The 15,236-nt window shown below is 31.3% G+C and overlaps 1 pseudogene; it reads left to right on the top strand.

The window, feature by feature from the left end:
- Window positions 1–8,545, top strand: part of LOC142329111 (ubiquitin thioesterase otubain-like) — an 84,566-nt pseudogene extending 76,021 nt beyond the window's left edge.
- Window positions 8,546–15,236: the final 6,691 nt, after the last annotated feature.

The following is a 15,236-nucleotide window of genomic DNA, read 5'->3' as shown; positions in this document are numbered from 1 at the left end:
GAAAAGATAAAGATGCTACGATTTGCTGATGATATAGTAATTCTAGCCCAGAATAAAAAGAATTTAGAATAAACAATGAACGGCATAGATGAAGTCCTACGCAAGAACTATCGCATGAAAATAAACAGGAATAAAACAAAAGTAATGAAATATTGTAGAAATAACAAAGATGGACCGCTGAATGTGAAAATAGGAGGAGAAAAGATTATGGAGGTAGAAGAATTTTGTTATTTGGGAAGTAGAATTAGAAGGAAAAAATTGTGTAGGCAGGCCACGTTTGGAAAATGTAAAACAAATTGTTAGGAATGTAGGATGTAGAGGGTATACTGAAATGAAACGACTAGCACTAGAATCTTGGAGAGCTGCATCAACCAGTCAAATGACCGAAGACAAAAAAAAAAAATTGTTTTATTTATAAAAATTGCTCTGGAAGTTTCATTTTAAGGTTTTTTTTTACAGAGCTCAAGAGGAAGATGTTTTTAAATTAAATATTATACAATCTTTTCACAAATAAAATTTGAAAATTTTTTAATATTTTAGTGATTTGTATAAATGTTAATACCATAAGGATTTATTGTCTGTTGTCATTCTAACGGCAATTTTTTCTATTTATTTATAAGTAATTACAAAATAAAGGTAACAGGAATCAACCCAAATAAACTTTCTTAACATTAAACGAATACGTAAGGAACTTACCGAAAAAATAATACATAAAAAGAAAAAACCGACCGTGGTGGTAGCACCTTGCTAGCGTCTCGATTTTCATTCAGAGGTTCTGTGTTCGAATCCTGGTTAGGCATGGCTTTTTTCATACGTTACAAATTTTTATTTCCATATTCCCACGCACAAGCTTCTTTGAAAGATTCTATGGTAAATTCATTCGATAATTAAATAAATAAATAAAAAAATTAATTAAGAAAATAATTGAAAATATAGAAAGAAATTAATAAAAATGTCAGAATGATCTAATTAAAAAAACAAAAAAACTAGCTACATCAGTGCTTCGTAACACCCACGTCTGCATCTACACAAGCTATCATTAAACAGATCAATATCTCTGTTAATTAAGTTCGCAATATTGAACAGTTTAAGAGCAGAATTTAATATGGAATTTACACACTGCAAGATTCAAGATCTAGAAATAAAAAATGAAAAATATATACCTTTAGTTAACTTAGCCAAAATGGCTAAGTTAACTTATTAACTTATTAAAATTATTAATATCTTTTGTAACATTTGTAATTGTAATAAATCACGTCAAGATTTTATTTTTAACCTCCGGGACCACTGTTAGGTACTTGCTTTAGAGAATGAGATGAATGAAAATTTTTGTACCGTGTGAAAATGCCATGCCTGACCGGGATTCAAATTCGGGACCTCCGAAAAGGCCGAGACGCTACCAATCGCGCCATGGAGCCCGGCAGCAAGTCTATATTTAAGGTGTCTTATTGCATATAACTGAGACATAGAACTACAGGTATAAAATTCATAAAAATCTATTTTGTTTTAACTGGTGGCTCCGATAATTGAACGGAGTCCATATCGACGAGTACGTACAGCGTACTCAACACGACTTTTCATTGTAAGCATAATACAATACTTCAATTTTCACGGAAAAATTCAAGAAAATTAATTGGAAAAGATAAAATAAAAATATATACATAGTAGAAACAACCAACGCTCACCCATGGTAGCATTAAAATTTTTATTAGACATATAAAAATACAATAATATTTGCATTCCAGTGTCTTAACTCGCATTTAGTGTACAATATTTTATGTCATTTCTTTAAATCTCTTTTTCTATTTTCTTATCAATAGGGTTTATTGTTTTTGCTTACTTTACAAATTTCAATATTTAAAATAAAAAGTAACTGAAACAAATATGAAATAAAATATACATAAAAAATTAAGCCTACTCTTCTTCTGAGTACATAAAAAATCCTCTTATTTGCATATACATAAAAAAAAATTGCTCACTAAAAGAAATATATTTTTTTAACTGTGACTTCGGCACCAAATTAGGGATCAGAAATTTTTTAATTGTAATTACCATTTAATATTTTACCAAAATTCTAAAAGAATAAAAGAACGTATTATTTTCCTTTTTAAGAGTGGGTTTTTCAATTGATTATTTTAAAAAAGAAGTTACTTAACTAAATAAACCTTACATATTTTTGCGTAGGGTATTTCATTAAACAGTTTTATTTTCTAAAAATAAACAGTAATAGATGTGTATAAATAAGCCTTTTATTGGTTTCATTTTAAGACTTTTACATGTATATTTACACGCACGCGCGCACATATGTGTATATATATATATATATATATATATATATATATAATTATAATTTTCGTTTGTTCAAATTCTTAAAACTCCTTAAGTTCTTCACCGATTGCTTTGAAATTTTTACACAACGTTGAATTCGAATACGTGGGTGTTTTTATATACCAAAGATGTTACACTTGTGACAGATAAAAACATGCTTTTTTGAAAAATATCGCTATCTGTTGGACGTAAAAGCAACACACGCTACACCAAATATTTTACGATTCCATTTCAATGTTCCCGATATATATGTCCGCTGTAAACTAAAAAAATTACTGGACCGATTTACGCTCGGTGATAAATGGAGAAGGAAAAATCGGAAAAGAGAAAGAGGGGAAAATTGAAAAAGGGACATCGAAAAAGGTAAAAGAGAAGAAGGGAAAAAGGAATGGTAAGGGGAATAGAGTAAAAGGAAAGGGGGAAAAGGAAGAGAAACGGGGGAGGAAATGGGACAATATAATGGAGAAAGTGGGAGAAAAAGTAAAGGAATGCGGTAAAAATTAAAATGCGAAAAAGAAAAATGGGGAAAAATAAAGGTGGGAAAAGGGAGAAATGGGAAAAGGGAAAGAATCAATTTTGTAAAGTTCCGTAATGTTCATTTTGTTAACGTTTTATCAAACTTCAGTTGTGTATCTATATATATATATATACTCAAATTTAGCAATAGCGAAGCATTGCCGGGTCTGCTAGTATGTATATATAAATATATATGTACATAAATGAATAGTATTATACAAATTTATTATACATAAAAAAGAAAATAAGAATAAATAAAAAGATTTACTTCAGTTAAATTACTTCTTCATTTAAAAAGTATCATTTGAACTTTGACATTTGAAAAGAGGGCCATTACTGAGCATAGGCCCCTCTCCCAGTATCATGCTACTCTGATTAAAGCCAATCTGCACCAACTCATTTCTGCAGCCGCTTTCAATCATACTCCCACCTATTCTTCTGTTTACCTCTTTTCCTTTTCCCATAGAAAGGTATCCAAAACGTAATTTTTTTTTGTCTATCTTCTATCTTCCAACCTTGCCATCCAGCCACCCCACTTCCACTTTCATTTCTCAATTACTCTAACCAGTGTAACACACTAGAATGTTGCTTACCTTTTCACAGTTAATTTTGTATTTTCTTTTATTTGAAGTATGATTCTCTCCATTGATCAATGGATAACACTCATAATTTGTATGGAGCTCACCGACAAAGTTTTGTGAACCGTAGGTGAGACAAGGTGACTGAAGAGACTAATAATTTATCTTACTGTATACTATTCACTGGTTGTTTATCATAGTGAATTTAAGGTACCAATATTTTTTCCAAAAAGGTGCTGTCCTTCTTTGGGACTCCTAGCTTGTTCTGTCCTAAAGCTCACCAGTTGCCCTAAATAGAGTGTTTCGTTTACCCGATGTAGTCTTTTTTCTAACATTCGTAATTTTTTTTTAACTTCATTTGTTAGAAAAACAAATGAAGTTCTTTCATTAATAATTAAACCGGCTGTCCGACCTTGTTTTTCCAATTCATTCAACATTTCTTCGAACATTTTTGTATATAAGTAGATAGGTTTAAATAAATTTTTAAAAGATTTTAATCGTTAAAATTTCTTTCGGAATACATCAATCGAGTATTCTGAAGTATGTAATCCAGCACTCGGAAAGTAATATCTGTGATTTCATACGAGTAAATTTTTAACTTACTAAAAAAGTAGAAGTGTAACAAATATTGTGTTATTATAAAAATGTTATATCAACTTATTGTAAACTAAAGATTGTACGACAAAAGTTTACTTCCTACAAATCGGTTTTTGGACTGATTTATCTCACGTTTTATCTTAAACTCTTACACGTATTCCAACTACATAAATTTTGCACAATCGATTATATTTGTATGTTTCTCTCAGATTATGATGAGTGCGGCATTTATTTATGTGACATTAAATTGTGATCGTAAAGACCTTTCTACGATGAAAGTACTTGTTGCTTCAATCGAAATTCCAAATCTCAATCGGATTTAGTGATAGGGGTATCCAGTATTATTTCTTAATAGTTTTGGATCTTTTTCGGCATTCCCCCCACAAAAAAAAAAACATTTAATTTTTAACCGATGCGCCAAAATTCGATGTATTTTAATATTCAATAAGATTTTGGTGGGAATATGCGTGTTTAAAAATAGCAGGAATTATTGATATTAACAATAACCAGGTTGAAAAAATAATCAGATAACACATTAACATGCTCTTTTATACCGGTCATTTTAATCATTCTCCTTATTAAGATATTAAAAATATAACCATAATTGCTTATAATTATAGATATAAATTCTAAATATAATCAACCAACTCTCGCTGCGAGCGCTAACCGCAACTAACTAATAGTAATGTTTTGATTATTTAAATAATAAATAATTAACCCACGGGGTTGGTTCACCCACGCGTTCACCACTAACGCGTCTTCCCAAATCAGCAGATTTTGGAAGTCGAGAGTTCCAGCGTTCAAATCCTAGTAAAGCCAGATATTTTTGCACGGATTTGAATACTAGATCGTGGATACCGGTGTTCTTTGGTGTTTGGGTTTAAATTAATCACACATCTCAGAAACGGTCGAACTGAGAATGTACAAGACTACACTTCATTTACACTCATACATATCATCCCCATTCATCCTCTGAAGAATTATCTAAACGGTAGTTACCGGAGGCTAAACAGGAAAAAGAAAAAGAAAAAAAAGAAAGAAATAATAAATTCAATAATTATTGCAATTATTTATTATTTAAATAATCAAAACATTACTGTTAATTAGTCGCGCTAAGCGAGCGTAGATGAAGTTTGGTTAGATAATATTTATAGAATAAATAAATATAAATAGTTATAAAAATGGTAATATAAATGGTTATGGATTTATTTCTCCAACCTGGTTATTTAATATCAATATTTCTTGCTATTTTCAGTTATCTCCAGGTGAAAAACTTGCAAACTTTCTGAGGGGGGGAAGAAACGAAAATCTACCAGTTTTGATTTTTTGTTTTGAAACATGAATATTCCCACGTAATTCTTATTGACTATTAAAAATACATCGATCGATATTTGGCCCATCGGATAAAAAATTAAGTTGTTTTTTTTTAGTGGCGGGGGAATTTCTGGAAAAGATTCGTAGTTTTTACCACATATCTCAAAAACCCGTTGAACATTAAAAGTTGAAATTAGGCACAAATATTTGGCTGAATTTCAGCTTCGGTCTGAGTTTCAACGCCATAGGCCACGGGGGCATCGCAGTAACCTTGTTTTATTTTTGGCCTGGTTAATCAGTGAGAACCGTACAAAAAATTTTAATCCGTTCAATGGAAACAAGGAAATTTTTAAAAAGAAAAGTATCTCGTGGGACCGACTTAAAAAATTCAAGTATTCTATTTTTAATATTTAATAATTTCCGATTATTTGTTTTTGCAAGCTATGGTTGTTATCAAAAATGTTATACGAGAATTTTGTCGAGCAAACAGATCAGATTGAACCCATTTCTTTTTTTAATAAAAATTTTAATTTTTTTTAGCGATGTACTTACTCTAAATGTAGCATAATTTTTATGATAATAACGAGTTTTAAATAAGGAAGCAACTGGGATCCAAAATATTTTACTAAGAATTTTGATATTTTTCTTTACTATACTTTTAGTACTGAATAATTTTGAAAGCCAGAGTCATTTGATTACAGAATCCAAATCTGACCCAAATTTTTTTACTGCATATTTTGAATTTTTTTTTGGAATTGTACTCTTAGTTTGCATAATTAATAATTATTAATTAAAAAATCTATAGCATACTTCAAAAGGAATCACTCAAGAGCAAAACCGGAAAGATATACAACCATTTCCCGACTTTTTTAAAAACAATTTATTTTTAATCACTTAACTTTTTATTAATTCATTTAAAACACAAAGATACAGTCGGTTTTTATTATAATCCACATAACAATTTACAACAGTCGATTTATAAAATACATTATTTTAAGTAGAAATTTTATTTAACATTTTAGATTGTTATTTTCAGAAATATTATTTATTTTATTTAAGATTTGTTTGCTCTAGGCTATTTTAATTTCAGTACTCTCTACTCTGTCGCAGTGTAGCTGCAATAGGCTTACATGTAGGAGTATCTGGTACAGCCTAGCAATACTACTTATTGAATAGTGAGTTTTCAATTTCCAAGAATCATTGTTGCTTTTAAAGTAATAATCCAACGGCAAAATATAAATAACTTTTCTTTAGAGATACATTTATTTAATGTACAAGATTATGGGTGTATGTGTTTGCATGTTTACACACACACCCAAACAAAACGTGCATACGCGCACACGCATCTCATTCACTCTCTCTCTCTCTCTCTCACACACACACACACACACACACACACACACACACACACACACACACACACAAACACTGTTTTACGGTTAGATGGAACTTTCTGAATAATAATAATATAAATCAGATTTATTCAAAGCGTCAAAAAAACGGTTTTTTCCTTAATTCAGTTAACACTTACGGAAATTGTAAAATCTTTGTTTTATTTTACATTATATCTAACGTGCTAGTACAGCGTTAATCCTCTCTTCACTTACCCATTCATGGTCTACCATTGATGGATTAATTTGTTTAGATAGCATCAAAAAACAATACCGATTCAGATAATACTCATGGTGTACTAGATTTTCTTACTTTTTTCATTTTCGTATTAATTTTTTTTACGGCAACGACTGGAACTTCTTACTAACATCAAAATTCTAAGCTACATTCAGATCTAGAGATCCACGAAACCACTAGAATTTTTAAAATCTATCTCATTGTTGCGCAACAGCCTGTTTTTCTATTTGACTGAAAATCCCAAATATTTGGGATTTTTTGGGGAAATAATAAGCGGTCAATGTTATTAATATCCTTAAAATTTGGAGTTATGAGTTATATCCTGAAATATTCCCATTTCAGGATTTTCTATTCTGTTTGCTTAACCACATCCTCTTCGATGGGAAGGAAGTGAATATTCCAATTAAAATGAATTTATTAGAAAATTCTTAGTAATTTTCATCGTTTAAAATGTCCTCGAAAGGAAATGCGTTGACTTTATAATTTTGGTAGTTCATTCTCTTAATTGCTCGTACAACGAATTCGTTCCTTGACGCAAGTTGCGTGTAATTCTTTTTGTCTCAGTTTAGAAGATAAATAAGGCAAATATTAATTAACAATTTTCATGGTTTTTAGATAAGTTAGCTGTAATAAGTTTACAGATTACTGTATTGTTTAACAGATTGATAACTAATGAGCTTTTTTCCGTTTCTGAATAAAACTATCCACCGTAGCATTCTAATTACTTCGACGCCAGTTGTCACTGTTTCTTTCAATGGCTGTTTTCTCTTTTTGAGGGGTTTTCAGGTTATATTAATTAATTAATCTAATCCAGGGGAAAATCAGGATGATTTAATAATACAAGAACATAGGGAGAGTGAGAAATAAAAACCAGATTCTACCGCATTGTTGGGGTTGGACTAAAAGAAAGCTTGGTGGAATCTGAGCAGTCTGGATAATGAGTATTCAAATGATGACGTATATAAATCAAAAGTTCAGGATTTATACAAGAAATAAAAGAGTATCAGATGTACAAGACCCGATGGCAACTGTTTTTCTGTGGTTTTGGGTTCGCTTAAACTGAAGGGTTATTGTCGACAATAATATAAATATTTTCAGGATTTGGCAGATAAAAGTAGGACTGGTTGATAAAACGTGGATTTCCACAGTTCTCATTGGAAGACTTTCATGATAGTTTTATGGAAGTTGTAGATGTCGTGGATGGCGGTCCTAATGCAAAAGATAAATTATTCAGATTGTTAAATGATCAAAACTACTCTGATTACGTTGTTTAATTGAGGTTGATCGCATCAGAACAGCTTCAGCAAAACTCAGATTTTTATTAACACTTTATTGAAGGCGAGAGGTCGGTTATAGATTTCTGTCGATCGGAAGTAGAGTTAATGTTTGAAGAAAGTGATCATATGCATATAATTACTTTGAAAACAGCGTTAAATGTCGGTATGAGGGTGCGTTTCGTGGACAGAAGTGATTCATCGGAAGTGATAGCCCATGATTTTCCTGTAAGTTCGAATTTATCAGTACATCTTTTCTATAGACTTGGCTTTTATGATATCCTTTATCCCAATTCAACGTGTGATTAACCAATTAGTTTATCTTTTTTACTTCAACATCCTCCATCGGTGTACATTGATTGATTAAGGATCAATGTTAATTATAGCTCTATAGTAATGGTAACAGCTATTAAAAAATGGAAGAGAACATCTTATTGTATTCATTTTATTTTTTAATGAATGCATTCTAGTAATCTTTTTAACCCTTTTCCAATCTCTCGTAAAAGCCGTTTGCTTTATCAGTCTAAGACATCAGTTGTAGATTTTTATCATTCAATTTGTCATCGATAAATGACTTTTCGCTTTATGTTTTCTCACGGAACGCATTAGATCGTATTTATTCAGCGAGTCGTTGAGCTCTGATTTAGTATATTTTCCATGGATTAAATATATGGTATATATATATATATATATATATATATATATATATATATATAATTATTTAAAAAACAAAAAAATAACTTATATAAAGATAAACTATATATATATATATATATATATATATATATAATTTCTATGTTCAGATTTCTTCAGAAGTTTTAAAGATAAACAATAAACTAACTTCAATAGTCATCTGAGTCCATCTGTGAATCAGCCGTCGAAGATGACTGAGGGCGCTCTTTGTATGGTGATTCTCCGTCGTACAACTGATTAATAGCACGGAAAATGAGATATTGTTTCTCTGTTCTGACTATTTCTTACATAAATTCGTCTAAGTTTCTTACGGGACGATGATGTTTAGTATCGCCATATCTTGGTATTTCACCCCTAACCTCTATTCACAAAATTCTAGTCATAACCTTAATTCTGACTTCTCTCCACAGAACGGATTAGTATTTGTACAGGTTGCCTTAACTCACAAAACTATTGCTATTTGATTAGTATTAAAAACGCGGTGCGATCTTGTGCAGATCAACCGTCTCCAATTCTGTTTCCCAACATCTATAACTTGTGTTTCTCTGATCCTAAACATATCTATTTTGGTATATTAGATTATTAATAAAAAAATTAATTTGATCAATTAATTTCACAAAATTACCGATAAAATTTGTATCTGGGTAAATAAAATTAAATTTAGTGAGTTTAACAAAATTGTAATTTTCAGATAAAATTTCTCCCTCTTAATAATAATTGAAGTACTACAATTCTCAAGTATTGATTTTCAAACATGAAGTACGTGTAAGTAAAGTGTTTGTTCTTACTGTAAGAGTCATTGAACTACTTTTAATTTTAAATAATTTATCGGATAAAAATTATCATCATTTATTTCAATTAAAGGGTAAATGTAGAAGGTAATTTTTGATTAAAAATAGATCTTTTTATTTCTGCTTAACAGAAATAGAAAGCTGTTAGTTATATCCTGATATAGCTACATTTGTACTACGGTTATATTCCAGAATTGTAGTAAATGAATTTTTTAACAACATTTTTTCATCGTTACGGCAGATAAAATTGTAGTTTATTCAAAATCCTTTAAAAGTAATATTTATTTATGAGATAACATAATTTTTTCTTAAGTTGTAATCCCTCAAGGATTTCAGAAGCATATCTTCTTATTTAACAGAAACATGAAAAAATGAGTATAAAGCAATAACAGACCAAGAGGAATATTATATAGAAAGAAAAAACGAAATAGTGAGGATGGTAGACATTAATTGTGCCCGTGGGGCGCCTGGTGATGCCTAGTCCAGTTTTTATTCCCATATGAACATACAACAACCTTCTGTTCTAACTCTGCTACGCAGGAAAAAAAACGACTATTCTACAATTTAACTTTTTCCCTCATCCTTTTTATTTTACATTATTCTTTATTACAGAGTCTACCTCTTTATTTTACAAATGCTTTATAAATTAAAAATTACGATTTTGTTACATTAAAATAACTTTTTTATTGATCAAAACTTTAAAAATATAAACTTAAGCATATTTTCAGAAATGTGTATCTTTATGGATTTTACAAAAGGTAGGTATAAAATACAATATATGTAGTAATTGACTCTTCAATTTTAAATATATAAACCAGTATTCTATATTTATTGTCTAGTAGAGAATTGAGTTTCTCAGTTTACAAAAATATCAATTGATATTTTACAGTTTATTCAAGCCAGAATAAAAGTAATAAATATATTTTTTGGAAAAATTAAAATTATTTATATGTATATACCCTACCAGACCCGTCGCATCTTCACCCGCGTTATATAATTTCTTGCGTTTCCCGTCGCGGTCAGGGGATGTTTAGCTGGTCAGGGCTTCCTCGCTTCACTCGTCATTCTCGACTAGCCAGGAAGATCTGTCCGTGGACCCCCTGTGTCTTATAAACTCATGCTTGTGAGGATAGTAATAAATAAAAATCAAAGCCTGTTCAATTTATAAAAAACTATCAGTGTATTGTGTAATTCCTGTACAGAAACAGTTTGGTCAGTACAGGTCTTAACTCTGAATGAGCTAAGAATGTGGGATTTAAAACAGTCGGTTTCCACCTTAAAAATGTTAGTTATAACTGGTAGCTCGTTCAAAGTAAGGGTAAAAATGTATTTTGCCCTGTTCTTATCGTCACACAATAAACCACTAGGAAGTGACCGCACTTCGTTTCTCTTTTTTTTTAATTACTTTTATTTTATGTTTTTTAATCAAGTAACGGGAGACAGATGCAACAAGTTGCGTTGTATATACAGTAACAGTGGCTGCGTTGGTTGAACCATCCCGCAGAAAACCGTCGCACCCTTAAAAAGTCGAAATTCAAAACACTCGTAAATTGTTTTTAGATATTTATCTGAAGAGGGCTAGCTCCAATCTAGTGAATTTCTCGTTTAGTATAATTGGAAATAGCGAAAATTTGCAAGTATTGTTCAAATTTTTTTACCTTTCTTCACCTTTTTCAAGGTGGAATTTCCATAAATCTAGAAATTAGTTTTTAGATATTCACACCAGAAATCAAGTTGATATATTCATTCGTTACAGAGAAATTACGAAAGTTGTAAATCTCATAGTTACTCCATTTTAACCCTTTAAACTCAGAATTTCAAAAATATCCTTTCCTAGTGTGCACTTTCACCGTAAGAAAAACAAGTATACAAATTTTCATCAAATTATCTTCAGAAGACTTTGCTGGGCGTTGATGAATCAGTCAGTTAGTTAGTCATGATCTTTTATAAATATATATATATATATAAAGTTAATTTGAGGTGTGCGGAGGAAATTTGAAAAAACTATGATAATGAATTTTATTTCCGATAAAACAAACATAAATTTTAACCACTCGCATTCCACATCCCTTCTACAAAATCACATATTCAAAAGATTCTAATTAATTCAACAAGTATAAAATTTATTAACAAATGACATAAAATATATTACTGTTAAAAGTAAGTGAATATTTGTTTTAAGTCTTACTATAATACTAGTAATAGTAATGTTTTACCTTTATATAAAACGAACATTACTTTAAACAATCATGATATCTAATGATTTAATAGTACCATTAAATGAAAATAAGACAATTTTTTATGCTCCAGAACTTACGTGAAACTACTCAAAAATCTAAAAGCTTAGATCAAAGATAATATGAAATTAATTTTTATCAATGAAAAAAGTGAGAGTGGCTCTGACAAAACCAAACTCACCATTTCAAACTAATCACAACACTGCATTATTTTCACCAATTATAAGACCGAATACATCTGATCAATTTCATCATTTACTAAAGGCTACGCCTTGTAGATTTAGCCACGTCACTCTCATCTCCGCTTCTCTCTTCAAGTTATTGTATGGACCAAGGTCCATCTCTTCTCTAACATTATTGATGATGGTTGCTCTCGGTCTACCCAAATAGGTTTTTTACCCAAAACATTGCCCTCAAATATATTCGTCAAGTCGTATTGGTCATGTAGTATTACATGTCTTATCAATTTCGCTCTTCTTCTTCTTCGTATAACATTTAGCAAGGACCTCCTCTCACTCACTTCTGCTAACACTTGATCATTTCTTTTCCTATCCACCCAGCTTGTTCTCCTCCAAATCCATCAATAAGTAAACATCAATCCAAGTGTAGAATTAATTTGACGATTTATAATACTGAATGATTCTGACAAATCAGAAAACATCATATTCCAGTCGATTATAATTTACGTATTATTTTTACTATTCATAAATAGGAATAAATTTGTATTGTTGGAAAACTCCAAATTTTGTTTTACTTAATTATTCTACTTCTCAAATTTCTCAGTGACGAACGTTTAAATTTTTTAATCGTTGTCTATATTACTAAATTTATTTTTTTAATAGGTAAATTCTGAAGGAGCTGTCTTTTAATAAAATGATGCGTTATTTAGTTAATAGATAAGTTATTAAGTTGTGGCGGAAGTCGTTATTCTGTACTGACAATCAAGTTTCTAAAACTGGGAAAACATAAAGAAAAATTTATAGTGGAATTTGGTTTTTTTTTTCAGTTCAACAAGAAGTATAAGATTTATTAACAAATGACATGTAAAATATATTACTGTTAAAAATAAGTGAATTTTTGTTTTAAGTCTTACTATAATACTAGTAACAGTAATGTTTTACCCTTATATAAAACGTACTTGTTTGTTTTATAATATACATAATTTGAAACCATTGAGTTCCTTTTAAAATTTTCTTAAGTTTAAAATTTTTCTAACTGCGTTACAGAAAACTTACATATGGTGATTTCGATTTAGATGCGTGCTTTCGAACATTACGATAAAAGATTTTGAACAAGTTCTAAGATTCTTACAATGAATATTTTTATATCCTTCCGGTATTCCACGGTTTATCTTCGTAACTCCGTTTTCTACTTCAATAATATACCTATAAATGTGAGTAATAATATATTTCACGCTGTTAACAAAATATATTTTAACATTGAAAAAACAAAAAATAATTTTTTATATTAGCGTTTAGTTAGTGTTTACAGGTCAATTATAATAATTATTATTTTGTTTTATTAATTGGGAGAAACAAAACGCGATTCAAAATTAGTTCCATTTTTCTATTTTAAAATTGGAGTGTGATCACGCAACGACAATTTCCATCATATTTCATTCAGAAATGAGATCCATTAAGGGACGTTAAATGCCATCCATAAAGTGGATCTTCCCCTAGAAAATCCATATTGCTTAGCTGAGATTCCACCCGCCTCGTCAATAGCTCCATTCAGCTTTTGCTGCAACATCCTTTCAAGAATTTTCACCGTTGAATTTATCATCGCAAGAGGCCTGTAGTATGACGGCAACGCCGGATTCCTCCTTGGCCTGGGAACCAAAACTAGGCGCTGCCACCTCCATCTCCGAGGGAAGACATCCTCGGCTAGGCGATTGTAGTAGACCCCCAAAAAAGCTCTAGGGTTCACCCAGGCGGCCATCTTAACTACCAAATTTGGTAGATCAGGGCCGGGTGCCTTATCCGAAGGCCCCTGCTTTACTGTAGCCATGAGCTCCTCTCCGGTGAAAAAAGGGGAAGGATCCTCATCATCCTCTGCATCCACAAGAAGCTTGTCCCCTTGGGGGAATAATCACTTGAAATATTCCGTAATTCTCCAGTGTCTCGGATTAAGGGAATTCTAGGTCGCAGTGCACGCTTAACAACAATTCTAAATGGCTTTCCCCATGGGTCCGAGTCTTATCTATGATATGAGTTACTCCAACATGTCCTTTTTGAGGCACGAATGAGTCTAATAAGCTCACATTTGCGTCTCCTATGTAGATTCATATATAGCTGCCTCAGGGAATCAAAATGTGTCCGCTTTGCAATCCTCCTAGCCCTAAGGCATTCCCTACGTTTCAGTGCGATTTCATCTGACCACCAATAGGCTGGTGGGCGGCCTTCCCAGCAAAACCTGAGGGGAAGATGGATATCACACACTATTTCCAAACAATCTGCCAAATATTTAGCCCCTCTCTCTGCCGTGGTGGCTGAATGAACATCTCGGAAGTCAAGTGTTTTCGCAAATTTCCCCGGGTACATTCCCTTAGTGCTCCAGCCGTGGAGCACCGGCCATCTCATTGCGTTGTTTGCTGTTGTTTTCAGATTGCAACGTACATATATTATAAGTAGAAAATAAAATAAAATTATCAAAATTTAGCCTCTCAAAGCAAATGAATGCAACATACGACAATGCTAGTCTGCAAAAGTCATGTTGGAGTACTGTTATAGTAAAAAAACAACAGAAGAGAGGAGAACGACTTTTATGATGTACGATTCATTCCGGTCAGTTTTATTTATATTTTATTGATAACAAAAATAATAAATTAGTACCTGATTAGCAATTTATTATTATCTTTAAATAAAACTGTTAATTTAACTGTTTAAAAGTATTTCTTTTGTTAGTAGTGTTTATACAGGTTACGCAATGTATTTAAACTAGGTAAGGTAGGAAATTAGGAATCAGACGGACGGTAAGGGTACTTGTTAAAGGGTGTCAGTGGCAGCGGCATGGGTACGGGTCCGGGGATAACTCGGGTGATTTGTGATCAGAGCCAAGTTAGCCTAACAGCCATTCAGTAACTACAATTACCACATAACTCGCTTACTTTAATTAGAATTCTAGCTGTCTATTGTCTGTACGCCTGTATAATGACTACAATCGCTATTATTATTGCTATTAGCATTATCTATCGACCTGAGCTCACTATTCTCTATTCTCTAACTTACTCTACCCGACCCCTCCATTAACTTCTACTCTTTTAACTTATGCTTTTAACTA

This window comes from Lycorma delicatula, chromosome 8 (genome assembly GCF_047948215.1).
Source record: "Lycorma delicatula isolate Av1 chromosome 8, ASM4794821v1, whole genome shotgun sequence".
Lineage (NCBI taxonomy): Eukaryota > Metazoa > Arthropoda > Insecta > Hemiptera > Fulgoridae > Lycorma > Lycorma delicatula.
The sequence above is the reverse complement of the archived record's forward strand: the minus strand, read 5'-3'. Positions and strand labels throughout refer to the sequence as shown.